The sequence below is a fragment of the Equus przewalskii genome, chromosome 31, assembly GCF_037783145.1.
Source record: "Equus przewalskii isolate Varuska chromosome 31, EquPr2, whole genome shotgun sequence".
Taxonomy (NCBI): domain Eukaryota; kingdom Metazoa; phylum Chordata; class Mammalia; order Perissodactyla; family Equidae; genus Equus; species Equus przewalskii.
This window is the reverse complement of record NC_091861.1, coordinates 28,150,042-28,162,612: the sequence shown is the minus strand read 5'-3', so window position 1 is coordinate 28,162,612 and position 12,571 is coordinate 28,150,042.

Here is a 12,571-nt window from a genome sequence, read left to right as displayed (position 1 = left end):
CAGGCTGGAGACCCAGGGAGCAGCTGCGGTTCAGGTCTGAAGGCAGTCTGCTCCAGAATTCCCTCTCCATCGGAGGAGGTCAGTCTTTTTTTCTGTTAAGCCTTCACCTGATTGGATGCGGCCCACCCCCATCATGGAAAGTAAATCTGCTTTGCTCAGTGTCTACTGTTCCTTTAAGTGTTAATCTTATCTGAAAAACGCCTTCACAGAAACATCTGGAATAACGCTTGGCTGAATATCTAGGTACCATGGGCCTAGGCAAGCTGACGCATAAAATTAACCAATACACTCCCGAAGACCATCAATCCAGGAGAGAACCTGGGCCGACCCATACTCACTTTTGGATCACTTTGGTGTGTGAGCGATTGGAGCGAGGCGAGTTTGGAGACAAGGGAAAGCATGGGCAGAGGGTCATCCAGGCAAGGGGCGAGGGGGCCTGAACTCATGTTGTGGCATTGGGGGAGGGGGGGGGCGTGGTCAAGAGCTGTGCAGGAGGTAGACCAGGGCTCACTCTGAGCAGATCGAGTAAGGCCGTGCAGTGAGGGGGAGGGAAGAGTCGGGGGTCCCCAGGTGTCTGACTTGAGAGTCCCGTGTCAGATGCGTCCCCCTGAGGACATTGATGGGAGTGTCCGGCGAGCAGCCCGGCTGGGGCTCTAGGGCACAAGGACGGTTGGAGAAGAGGCCTTGGGAGCCATTACCAGCTGAGCTCCGGGACTGGCTGAGATTCCCTGGGATGGGGGTGCCAAATGAGAAAAGGACCAAGAGGGGAAATTCTGGGAGCATCGACGGGATGGACAGAGGGCAAACTGCCTCTGAAGGTGGGCGTTACTATTGTTACTCATGCCGTGGGGTAGTCTGTTGAAATATTGATTTGTCTTTTCCCCCCTCCTGTTCACCCCTACCTTGTCTGCAGTTGGGGAGCAGAAGCTTCCTGGAAGCCTCAGCCCTGAGCCTACTGAGACTGTGCTGGGCGGGGGTCCTGAGGGGCAAGAGCAAGGACGTAGCTTTTGAGGGCCAGGAGAACAAGGTGGGGTGGACTGTGAACAAGAGAGAAACTAGTGTGTGCGCTGAGCAGCAGGACCCCCGCAGAGCCCCTGGAGGGGGCAAGGCCTCAGCAGCGACCAGAGCCGGGATGTGGGCCCAGCTTTCTCGGTTCAACAGAGTCCAGGCAGCAGGAGCCCCAGGCCACGGGACACCCCTGGGGGCTACAGCCACCAGGCTGTCGGCCTCGCCCTGCTCTCTGGGCCCCCTAAGCTGTCAGGACTCTGTACGAGAAAATGGGATTTTTTGCCCTCCCAGCAGGCCCAGGACAGAATCAAGTTGATTTTAAAGAAATAAAGAAAGTGGTATGTGTGTCTTGCAAACCCAGTTGGAATGTTGAGATTTGTAGCAATCCTGTTATCTTCATGGACAGATAAGGCAACTGAAGCCTGGAGAATCTCCGTAATTGGGTTAGAACCACACCCCGGTCAGTGACTGATGTAGGACCGGAAGATCCATCTTTCTGATTCCGTAGCCCTACGACTGTGGCTGAAAACCTTCAAATACCTAAAGGGTCAGACAGACAAAGTGAAGGAATGAAGCACATCCGGTGTAAGAATCCTGGTATTCTGATATACGTGGAGACTCCCGCCTGGCCTTAGTGCATGCAGCTGGGGAGCGGGGAGCCGAAAGGGCATGGTGGAGACTGCGGCAAATTCGAAAACTCAGGCTCTGTCTCAAGGGGGCTGTCGCTGCAAATGTCACAGCAAGAAAGCTTCTGTTTGAAAAATAAGAGATGGAAATCCCAAACTCTGTGAGAAATCTTCTGGTTGGTACACGTTTGATTATCGTCTTACAAATTGAAAGGAGTCAAACAATATGTGTCTGCGTGCCTTCAGGCTGTAGTTTGAGTTGCTGCCACGTCTCAGGAACCGGCTCGACCGGGGCCCCAAGCATCTGAAGCAGCTGGGGCTTGAGAAGCAGGTGTCCTGGGAGCAGAACGCAGAGCCCTCCCCGGGAACGGACGGCTCAGACTGTGGGACCGGGGGAGGAGTCATCTGGGAGAGACCACTGGGCCCCCCACCGGTTTTGTCTCCTCCCCACTTTGGCAGAAGGGGGCAGGGGTTCTCCTCCATCAGGTGGGTCTTTCTGGGAGGTGGTGAGGGGTCTTGGGGAAAAGGTTCTCAGTTCTCACTGATGAAGAGGAAGGGGAATCCGGTGGGGTCTCCGCAGCCCCCTGCCCACCCTCCCACACAGAGAGGGGCTCTCGCCCCAGCCCTCTCCCTGCCCCGTGGGAGCCGCCCGGTCCTGCTGACTCGCATCCCCAGGCCCCAGGGCTCGCCTTGCTCACCCTCCCTCCCCGCCCCCTCACTCTGTGGGCTGAGGAAGAGCAGGTGGCTCTCAGTGGCCCAGACGGTGCCCCATCGATGCCCTCGGCGAGGACCTCTTTGGAAACCCCAGAATGACTCGAAGCAGGTCCTGCTTCCTCTCCTGACCGCATCCTGCAGCTCGCAGCGGGGGACAGGAGGGGCCTGCGAGCCGGCCTTGGCCTCTGTGGGCCAGATCCCTCTCGACTGCAGGCCGGTGAGTAGCTGCACGAAGTGCGTACAACCAACTTGGGGGGGTGAAGCTGGGGGTGGGGGGCGCTTCCCTGCCTCAAGGGGAGGGAAGCCCGAAACTGGGGCCAGGATGCTGCGTGCAGAGAGCTGCCTGGAGGACGGGGCAGACCCTCCTCTGGGGCTCAGACTCCCCGGGTACGTGAGATGGGAAAGGAGCCCCGTCCATGCAAGGCGCACCAGCCTCCTCCAGGCCAGCAGTCCTCAGCTGGGCTCCAAATGCAATCAGGGCCTCTCCAGAGAGCTGAGGGCCACCGTCCCCTCCTCTCTTTCTTCTTCACTTTTCCTTCGCCGTCTCTGTGTTCTCTCGTTCCTCGTCCCTTCTCTGCAGCCCCTCCATCCTGGCTGCTGGGGCCCCCATCACGTTCCAGGGGCTGCAGGATGTGTCCTGTGAGAACACTGGCCCCTGAGAGCCCCCCTCCCCCCCGCCCCCAGAGGGGCCCAGTGGCAGCTTGCCGTCCTCGGTGGGACCACCAGGAGGCAACAGTTGCCAGTGGACCAACACTCCTCCTGGTGCCCTGGCGGAAAACCCCGGAGGGCGAGAGTGATGGAGGGCGGTGTGGAGTGGCCTGCAGGCCCTGGGCCAGCCTGGGACTCTTCCTTGCTTCCCAGACCCGGCTGGTGGAGGACTGGGACCCCTTCTCTCTGGAGGACAAAGCCCCCAGCCCCTGCCTGCCTGCTACGCCCTCTGGGGTCACTGTCCAGCACGCCTTGAGGCCCTGGTCTCTCTGGCTATTCCCGTTTTTGTTTCTGGAGACCCAAAGAGAATTTGGAACTTTCAGAAAAGATAGTGAATTGGGTTAAAAATAATACGACGACAAAGATCCAAGCTAAATACAGAGCAAGGAGGCAGGCGTTTGGGTCGGGCTTTCAAATAAGGCCGAGACCAGCATCCGGACAGACAGGACCCCGGGGTCCTGAGGGCAGCCGTGCTCCCAGCTCTCACCCCGCATGTGCTGAAGTCAGGTGGCACGTGGCAAAGACACCTTGTCAGCCTGGTCCCCACCCCGGCTCCTCCTGGTGGGCTGTGTGTCCTAGAGCATTCCCAGGCCCCTGGGGCAGACCCCAGGTCCTCAGGCCTCTCTTGGGGCTGCTCCTCAGGGAGGCTGAAGACTGGACAGCTGGCCGGAGAGGCCGTGGGGAGGGGCGCTCTGCTGCTCGGACCGGGGCTGGGCTTTAGAATCTATGACGGCTGCTCTTCTCAGGGCCCCGGGATAGGGGTGCCCTCGGAAATGGCACCTGACCCACCCGGGCCCTTTCCTCTCCTGACCCGGTGGGTGGGTGTTGAGTGGCTCCGGTCTGTAGTTCAGGAGAGAAGTCAGACATCGGTGTTTTGGAGTCAGACACATAAACTGGAGATGATAGGACCCACTCGTGTGGCTGTGGGGAGGACGATGGAATCATGCAGATAAAAAATTTTTCAGCATTGTGCTTTGTACATAGGAAGCACCCAATAAAATAGACTGATTTTTTGAAATTGTTTATCTGTTCATTTATTTATTTTTTTTTTGGTGAGGAAGATTAGCCCTAAGCTAACATCCACTCCCAATCCTCCTCTTTTTGCTGAGGAAGACTGGCCCTGAGCTAACACCTGTGCCCATCTTCTCTACTTTATATGTGGGACGCCCACCACAGCATGGCTTGATGCTGGGTCCACACCCGGATCCCAACCCTGGAACCCCAGGCCACCAAAGCAAAGCACACAAACTTAACTGCTACGCCACCGGGCCAGCCTAGGGACTGACTTTTTTTAAAAGATGTTTTTTCTACTTTCCTAGTCTTAAAAGAAAAAAAAAATTTTTTTTTTCTTCTTCCCCACACCCAACTCTCAGGAAAAAAAAATAATAAAATTTCTATGTGATGATTGCATCGTCAGTGGTCCAAACCTGTTAGCGGGTGACCAAGTTTCATTTCCTGTAGGTTGCAGCTCGAGGCTTCCAAAGGCCGACCCCCTCCGGGACCGGGCCTGGCCGGGGCCTCCGTGTGGGTGAACTGGAAACAGATCAGCACCTCCCGCCTCTGGCTGCGCCTACAGTGCTCAGTGATGGGAAAGGAGTGCGTTCGGAAGGGAAGATGGGTTAAATTGAGGTCAAACGCTGTTTACTGAATTGAAATGGTCCCTAAAGGGGCTACGTGTGACCCCCAAAACTTTCCTGCTCGGCTCCCGTCCCTACCCCCATCATCCCCACCCGCTGCAATATCGATTTAGATCAATGCATTTTCATTTTTCCGTTCATAGATACTTGCACTAAAGTGTTCTGCGTCCTTCAATGGCTCGGAGGGAGGGCGGGCGGCTGGATGGGGCGAGGGCTGTGGGTGCTGGAAGGTGTGGTTCCTGTATCCTCACCCACGGTTGGGAACTGGGATCCCAGCGGGAACAGCTGAAGAGCAATTCATGTCACCCAAATGGCACCAGTGGTTATTTCTGGGGAGGGGACCGGCCTTGGGACGGGGGACAGAGAGGGCTTGAGTGTCATCATTTCCACGGGAACTTTTTGCTGTGAAAATGTATTCCTTATTTCTGTGCAACTTCTGTAATTAAAACAGATAGTGTAAAACCTTTTATTATGGAAACTTCCCAGCATAAATTAAAGGAGAGAGCCTAGTGTGATGAACGCCCCTTTATCGTCCCCTAGACTTAGTCATTATTAACATTTCCCTACATTTCTGTGGTTTATTTTTTCTTTAGTGAAATATTTTAAAGAATTGGTGACACATCCCTTCTAAATGTTTCCGAATCTATCTCTGGAAAAAACTGGACATTTTTCTTCTGTAACCACATCCCATAATCACAGTAACTCCTTAACACGCCACCCACGGCTGAGTCGTATCCAGAGGTCTCCAGTGGTCCCGATACTGTCTCTTATCGTTGGTCTGTTTGTATCTAGATCCGAATAAGGTCTACATGTTGCATTTGGTTCTTCTAATCTCTCGCAGACCCCCTCCCCCTGCCTCTGATTTTTTTTATCATGTCAGTGACTTGTTGAAATCAGGTCGTTGTCGCCTGAAATGTCCTACAGTCTATTTTATCTGCTTGCCTCCTCCCGTTGCCGTTTATCTTGCTCCTAACCCCCATATTTCCTGTAACCTGGAGGTGCACGGCCGAGGCTCGAATAGATTCAGGTTTATTGTTTTGGGCATGAATACCTCGCAGATGGTGCTGGGCGCCCCCTCCCCTCCTCAGGAAGCACACGAGGTCTGGAGTCTGGTTGTTCCTCTTACAGCGATGCGAAGTGGACCGTGGGTTCCGGGGGACGGCCCCAGCCTCCACAGTCAGATGCGTTTCCCCTGATCACTGGGGAGTAATCTGTGAGGTGACATATTGGCATCTTACAGGAGGCCAGCTCCCCATCGGCTCTCACCGCGTGGTTTTAGCATCCACCAAGGGTTGTTGCCTGAATCAATTGTTTTATTGCAGGTTGCAAAATGTGATTTTCTATTTCCACTAAAAATAATTCTTACTCTTAAAAAGCAATATATATATGATGCGAGCAATCACCTTCTTATTGGTAAATCTTCCAAATTCAGATTGTGAAAAGAGAAACCCCCAAAGACATCCATATGGACTTACTATATTTTCAAATAACTTCCCTATTCACACGGCACGCTGGGGGGCCCTTGGCGGGCTCTGCTCAGGGGTCTTTCCAAGACCATGACGTCTGAGCGAGCACAGGGCATGGATATGTCTCCTGGTTCAGGACCGCAGAGAAATAGGCTCTTAAACATCAGAAGGCGTTTGTTAAGTGGGCTGATCCACGGCCTGCCTTGCAGACCCGATGTGAGCGGTCCCCTCCCTGGGTCTCCCGTGGACGGGCTTGTCCACCGTCACCGATGCTGGAGCTGAGTGGCTGCATGGGGATTGTTTTGCTTTGATTGTTTAAGGTTTAATTGACGGATGTAGGCTTCTAGCCTTTTGGTGGTTGCATTTTATAAAATATTTTTAAGCAAGAAACTAGATGAGTCTCTGGAGAACAGCCTGGGCCCACAGTCATGGGACTGTGAAATGTTTGGGCTGACAGGGACACAGAGGTCCCCGCGTCCAGCTGGGGTCTTATCGGCAGCAGCCCGACTTCCCCGCGCTGGACACGGCACCTCTGCAGAGCTGTGGCTGAGGGCGAGGCTCCCAGGGCCCCACAGGACAGTCCAGCCCAGACCAAAATGTCCTGGTCTCCTCACAGCCTTTTGCCAAAGGGACACAAATTCTCTGGAAATCAGTGGTCTACAAAAGCAACTTATTTACAGCACAGAATTCTTCGTGATTTTTAGTTTCGAGAAAAATAACATTTTACCCCAAACTGAAGGTCCAAATGGCTTTAATTTCCTTCTTTTGTGCCAGCAAGCCCACATTTGCCATCTTTCCTGGGAGGGGGGATGGAGCCTCAAGCTGTCGATGGCAGTTCTGCAGGAGAACCTCAAGTCTTGGATTTCTGCGGCCCCATGGCCTTGCGCGCTAACAGGTGCCTAGTAAACACATGGTAAAAATGTGTTGGATCAATGAATTCAAGAAGAGGAATCCAAAATAGGGTAGAATTCGCTCTCACTTAACTCATATTTTTTACTGTTTATTTTACTCCCAATAATTATAGCAAAGAGAATGCTTAACACGCATCAGATAGTTCTCAGCACTTTGTGTATGAACACATCTAACTCCCTCACATTCCCTCTGCGGTATGAAGCATCGTCTCCACCGCACAGAGGAGGATTCCCAGGGGGAAGCAGGGGACTGCGTGACCCCGGGAACAGACGTGAGGAGCAGAGCTGAGACCAGAGCCTGGGTCATGCACCTGTCTGTGCCCTTAACTCCTAGGTTGTTCCGTTTCCACAGTCAGCACACTGGGTCCAAAATAATCAGAAATGAGCATTTAACTGCACTGGTGTGCCGTGAAAGTTTTGAAAGGGCTTTCGAAAGGGCGTTGTTCAAAGTCCACGGCTGCTGCCATGAGGGCGTCCCGTGTTTTGAAGGAGAGAGGAGGAGATGAGTTAGAGGAGACGGAGTCACACAGACGGCGAAGGGGGGCCTGCAGGACGGGCGAGGAGAAGGGAGTTTTGTTCGGTTTGGAACAGACGTTCAAAACCAGCCTGAACCACAGGGAAAAGATGTTCACTGCCGCTCGTTTATCAAGGCGAGAGCTCCTGAGGATGCTAATGCCTCGTGAGGCAGGACCGGGGACTCCAGATGCTTCTCCCCGGAGGGAAGCCTTCCAAGATGACCATGAGGAAACCTGGAGGGTGGCGCAGAAAATGTTCATGATATGTTCCGCCAAAAAATGCAGAGCCTCGCAAGAGGACGGCAACGTAAACTGTGACCACGGTAGAGAAGGCTTGGAAAGGCGGTGTGCAAAAATGACAATATCACAATTCGGGTGGAGGATCTTGGGTTCTTTTTTTTTTTTTATTAAGATTATGATAGTTAACAACCTTATGAAATTACAGTTGTACATCATTATTAGTCATGTTGTAGGTACATCACTTCACCCCTAGTGCCCTCCCCCCAACCCCCCTTTCCCCTGGTAACCACCGATCAGTTCTCCTTGTCTATATGTTAACTACCACCTATGAGTGGAGTCATACAGAGTTCGTCTTTCTCTGTCTGGCTTATTTCACTCAACGTAATACCCTCAAGGTGGATCTTGGGTTCCTTTACTCTTCGTATTACATTTTCTCTCTTTTGGGGAATAATAATTTCACAAATTGAGACCTGAGAAGATTTGGGGCAATAGGCTCTGTGAAAAACAAGATTCTCTTTAAAAAGATGGAAGGAATTCGGCGAGCCTCGTGACCCCCACGATGCTGTGACTGTGCGCATGGGGTCCAGCATGGGGGCAGCCCAGGGCATGACCTGCTTGCTTCAGGGTGTTTGGGGGCCAGTGAATAGATGTATGGGAATAGAGGGGAGGGAGCGAGCAGGCACAGCCTGAGGACAGTCATTTTCAGAGCAGGATGAGCAAGATTAATCACCGTCGTCTAGCACATCGGCCCTGGGCAAACCGCAGCCTGCCCCAGACACTGGCAGCCGTTGGCTGCACCTCGGGCTCCGTTGCCCATCAGATCCTAGCCCCTCATGTTTCACTTGCCAGCTCAGACAACCCAGGCAACCGTGAGGTTGGTGGGTTTTAGCGCTGTTTCACCCCAGCCCTGACCCCTGACCTCAGCACCCCCGGGAAGGGCCCCATTCACCCTCACAATCTGATGCCCAAGCATCTTAGTGAGGGGGACCCTGACTGTATGGGGCTGGGTTCTCCAGGGAAACAGAACCAGTAGAGGAGGTAGGTCTATATCTGTATCTATGCCTATGTCTATCTATATCTCTATCTATATCAAGAAATTCATTGTAAGAAATTGGCCCACGTGGTTATGGAGGCTGGCAAGTCCCACGTCTGCCATCGGCCAGCTGGACACCAGGTGTCGACGGTGTAAGTTCTAGTCCTGGTCTGAGACTGAAGGGAGGAAACGGGCAGAGTGCCGTCTCCCTTCCTCGGCCTTTCTGTTCTGTTCCGGCCTCACTGGCCTGCATGAGGCCACCCACACTGGGGAGGGCAGTCTGCTCTACACAGTGTACCCCTCAAATGTGAATCTCACGCACAAGCACCTGTGTCCACGACACACCCAGGATAATATTTGACCAAACGGCTGGGCATCCCTCGGCCCAGTCCAGCTGACAGGTAGAATTAACCCTCACTCTGATCTTTTGAGAACAGAAGCAGGTAATTTCTATGCAGGGCCAGTAGTGGTGGCCTTGACCCCAGGGAACGCTTTGGTTTAGTACTAACTAGTGATAAACAGGGTAAGCCAGGCGCTGGTGAACTAGTGGAAGATGCAAGATGAGTTGAGCTGTGGACCAGGATGCGTGGGGTTTGCGTCCTGCCCTGTGTGCGGCCCTGGCAAGCCGAGAAAGCTCGTGGCATTTCAGTGCCCATCTGTGAAATGGGGGTCATCAGACAGGTTTTTTAGGTAAGAAGCTTTGGGCAAGTTACATAAACTTTCCAAGACTGAATTTTTAATCTGTAGAACAGGGAAAATAACATTATATATCCCATAAAGTTGTGAAGATTAGTAAGATAATATATATAAAATCTTAGCTCCATGCCTCTCCAGTGGTATGTGCTCAATAAACATGAGCTATTTTAACACCTGCTTCAGAGGGATGTCGTAATGACACATTAAATATAAAAGGTCTTTGAAATAATATAATAAGATGGTAATACTGTATTCTTTTAAACTTAGACGGATACCAAATTGGCAAATATTTTTAAAAATAATAATGCCCGATGCTGTTTGTTAAGGGGACGGTGAATGGATATTCTAGAGAGAATGTAAATTTTTCAAATTTGGCACAATGTACCAAAAGTCTTAAATTGTTCATAATGTTTGATGAATAATTTCACTTCTAGAAATTTGTCCTGAAGAAAGAATCAGAAACAGAGATAAAGATTTTTGTACAAGAATGTTCATCACAGAATTATAAGAGTGAAAACTTGAGAAAAGATTAGGGACTTGGTCAAATAGATGAGGTTACATTTCATATAATGATGTAATGTAACCTTAAGAAGATGTTTTAAAATAATATCTAACAACATGATGAAATACGGCATATTGCTACATGAAGAAAGCAGGTTACAAAACAACGTATATGATGTATATCCAACACAAAGTTACTGAAGGCCCATTTTGCGTATACACTTCTTTGGTCTCATATAGATTGACTCAAATTTAGCTGGAAAAATGATCACATCTGTATTATTATATATATAGAAAAATATTCTAAAGTATGTTTTCATGGTGGACTCATGGGTGTTTCCCATACTTTCCTGTAATTTCCATGTTTGTTTTTTTTCTTCAACAAAGAACCCACAGTATTTTAATAATCAGGGGGAAACTCTTAAAATTTTTAAGAGAGAGCCTGGATCAGGGAGTGCCCGGTGTGAGCTGGGTGCAGAATGAGTGTCACCCACGAGGGGTGGCCGGGGCAAGAGAAGACAGGCGGGAGAGACGAGGGTTTAAGATGCACTGTTTGCTCGTCTGTGACCTTGACCAAGTCTCTTTCACTCCTGGGCCTCAGTTTCATCATCAATAAAATGAAGCGAATCATTCCTGCTCGCCACAGGGTCCTGAGAATGGATGAAATCACGTATATGAGCTTCTTTAACAATGTGTGATGAAAGATGTAAGTGGTCATTCCTATTACCTTAAGCAAGTGGCATCCCACCTGTGGTCCTCAGTGTCCTCCTTCTCAGCAGGGACAAAATGAGGCTTCCAGCTCTCAAGTCCTGCGACGTGAGAAAACATGAATCTTAGGCGGTGCCGACTTCCACGAGAGATGCCATCACACACTCCACAAGTACTTTGTGCCTTGGAAGATGACGAAGAGGAGGAGTAAGTTCACATTTGGCTTCCTCTTTCCCTCTCTCGGACCAAGCTCCCCGGTCTTCAGCTGAGGCCGGGGGCTCCTTGCAGCCCACTCAGCCAAGGTAGGCAGAGGTGTAGACTCGATGAGCTCCGACAAATGCCATGTCCTCACAAGGGTCCAGAGTCCTCGCTTTAGCCCCCGAGCGACATGGAGGCTGAGTCATATCACCAGGTGCGGCTCCGCCAGCCCTGCCACTCTTCTGAACTCTCTGGATCACTCATCACCAGGGCCCCTGGGTTCCCACACTCTGCCCTGAGAAAGGACCCACGGGGTCGAGGGAGGTGAGAAGAAAGCCCAGAATTAGTCATAAGAATCAAATCAGAATCACACGGCCACCGTGCCGAACCTTCGCCCACATGCTGCACGGGGATGGGGACGCGGATGCGGATGGGGAGAGGGATGGGATGATGGGGGTGGGGATGGGAATTGGAATGGGGACGGGGACGGGGAGGGCCAGCCAGGCCTGGAACAAGGTAATCCTGAGGGTGGGGTCCGTGGTATGTTTGTCTAACACCCCAGCTTACAAAGTACTTTCAAGAACACGATCGCCTTTGATGTCTGAGGCAGCCAAGCAGACAGTCATTTCCATCCTTCAGATGAGGAAAGGGAGGCTCCAGGAGGCTGAGAGAGACGTCCCAGGATGGGCAGCCGGCTGTGACTGAGCCGAATCAGGACTCTGGTCTGATTTTAGCTCCAGCGCATTGGCACTTTCACAGCCCTTTGTGAACTGCCCTTAAAAAAAAAAAAAAAAGCCATAGTTGGGCTGGCCCGGTGGCATAGTGGTTAAGTTCTCTGGCTTCACTTTGGCGGCCCAGGGGTTGTGGTCCCGATCCTGGGTGAGGACCTACACGCTGCTCATCAAGCCATGCTGTGGTGGCATCCCACATACAAAATAGAGGAAGACTGGCACAGGTGTTAGCTCAGCAACAATCTTCCTCAAGCAAAAAGAGGAAGATGGGCACAGATGTCAACTCAGGGCCAATCTTCCTCAAGCAAAAAGAGGAAGATGGGCACAGACGTCAACTCAGGGCCAATATTCCTCAAGCAAAAAAAAAAAAATGCGATAGAAAATTTCAAGAATAAAGAAATGGAGAGAAACAATCTGTAACCCCTCACTCCAACACCATCACTGTCAGAATTCATGGTGTTTCCTCCAGCCTCTCTTGTGTGCCCTTTATAAACACACAGAAAACGCAAGATCCTTCCTTTTACTCTCCATAGTCTCCCTCTTATTTCACAGGACAACGTAGTCCTGAGGACCGGTCATTCACCAGGTCGTCGCTGAGGGCCCACTGCATGCCCCGCTCTGTCCCCAGGTCTGGGGCTACAGCTTTGACTAAAGCAGACAAACTCCCGTCATGGACTGAGCTCACATCCTGATGGGGGAGACGGGGAAATAAAATAGATGGCTTTCCGGGAGTCACACCGGGAGAGAGGAGGCATCCTGTGATGCTTACAACTTGTGCTGGGAAAGAAGAGAGCGAGGACGGTTTTCATCCAAAGGACTAAGACGCAGCTAAAGCTCCGCTTCCCCAGAGCCGACCGACGCTCATGGTTCTTTCACATT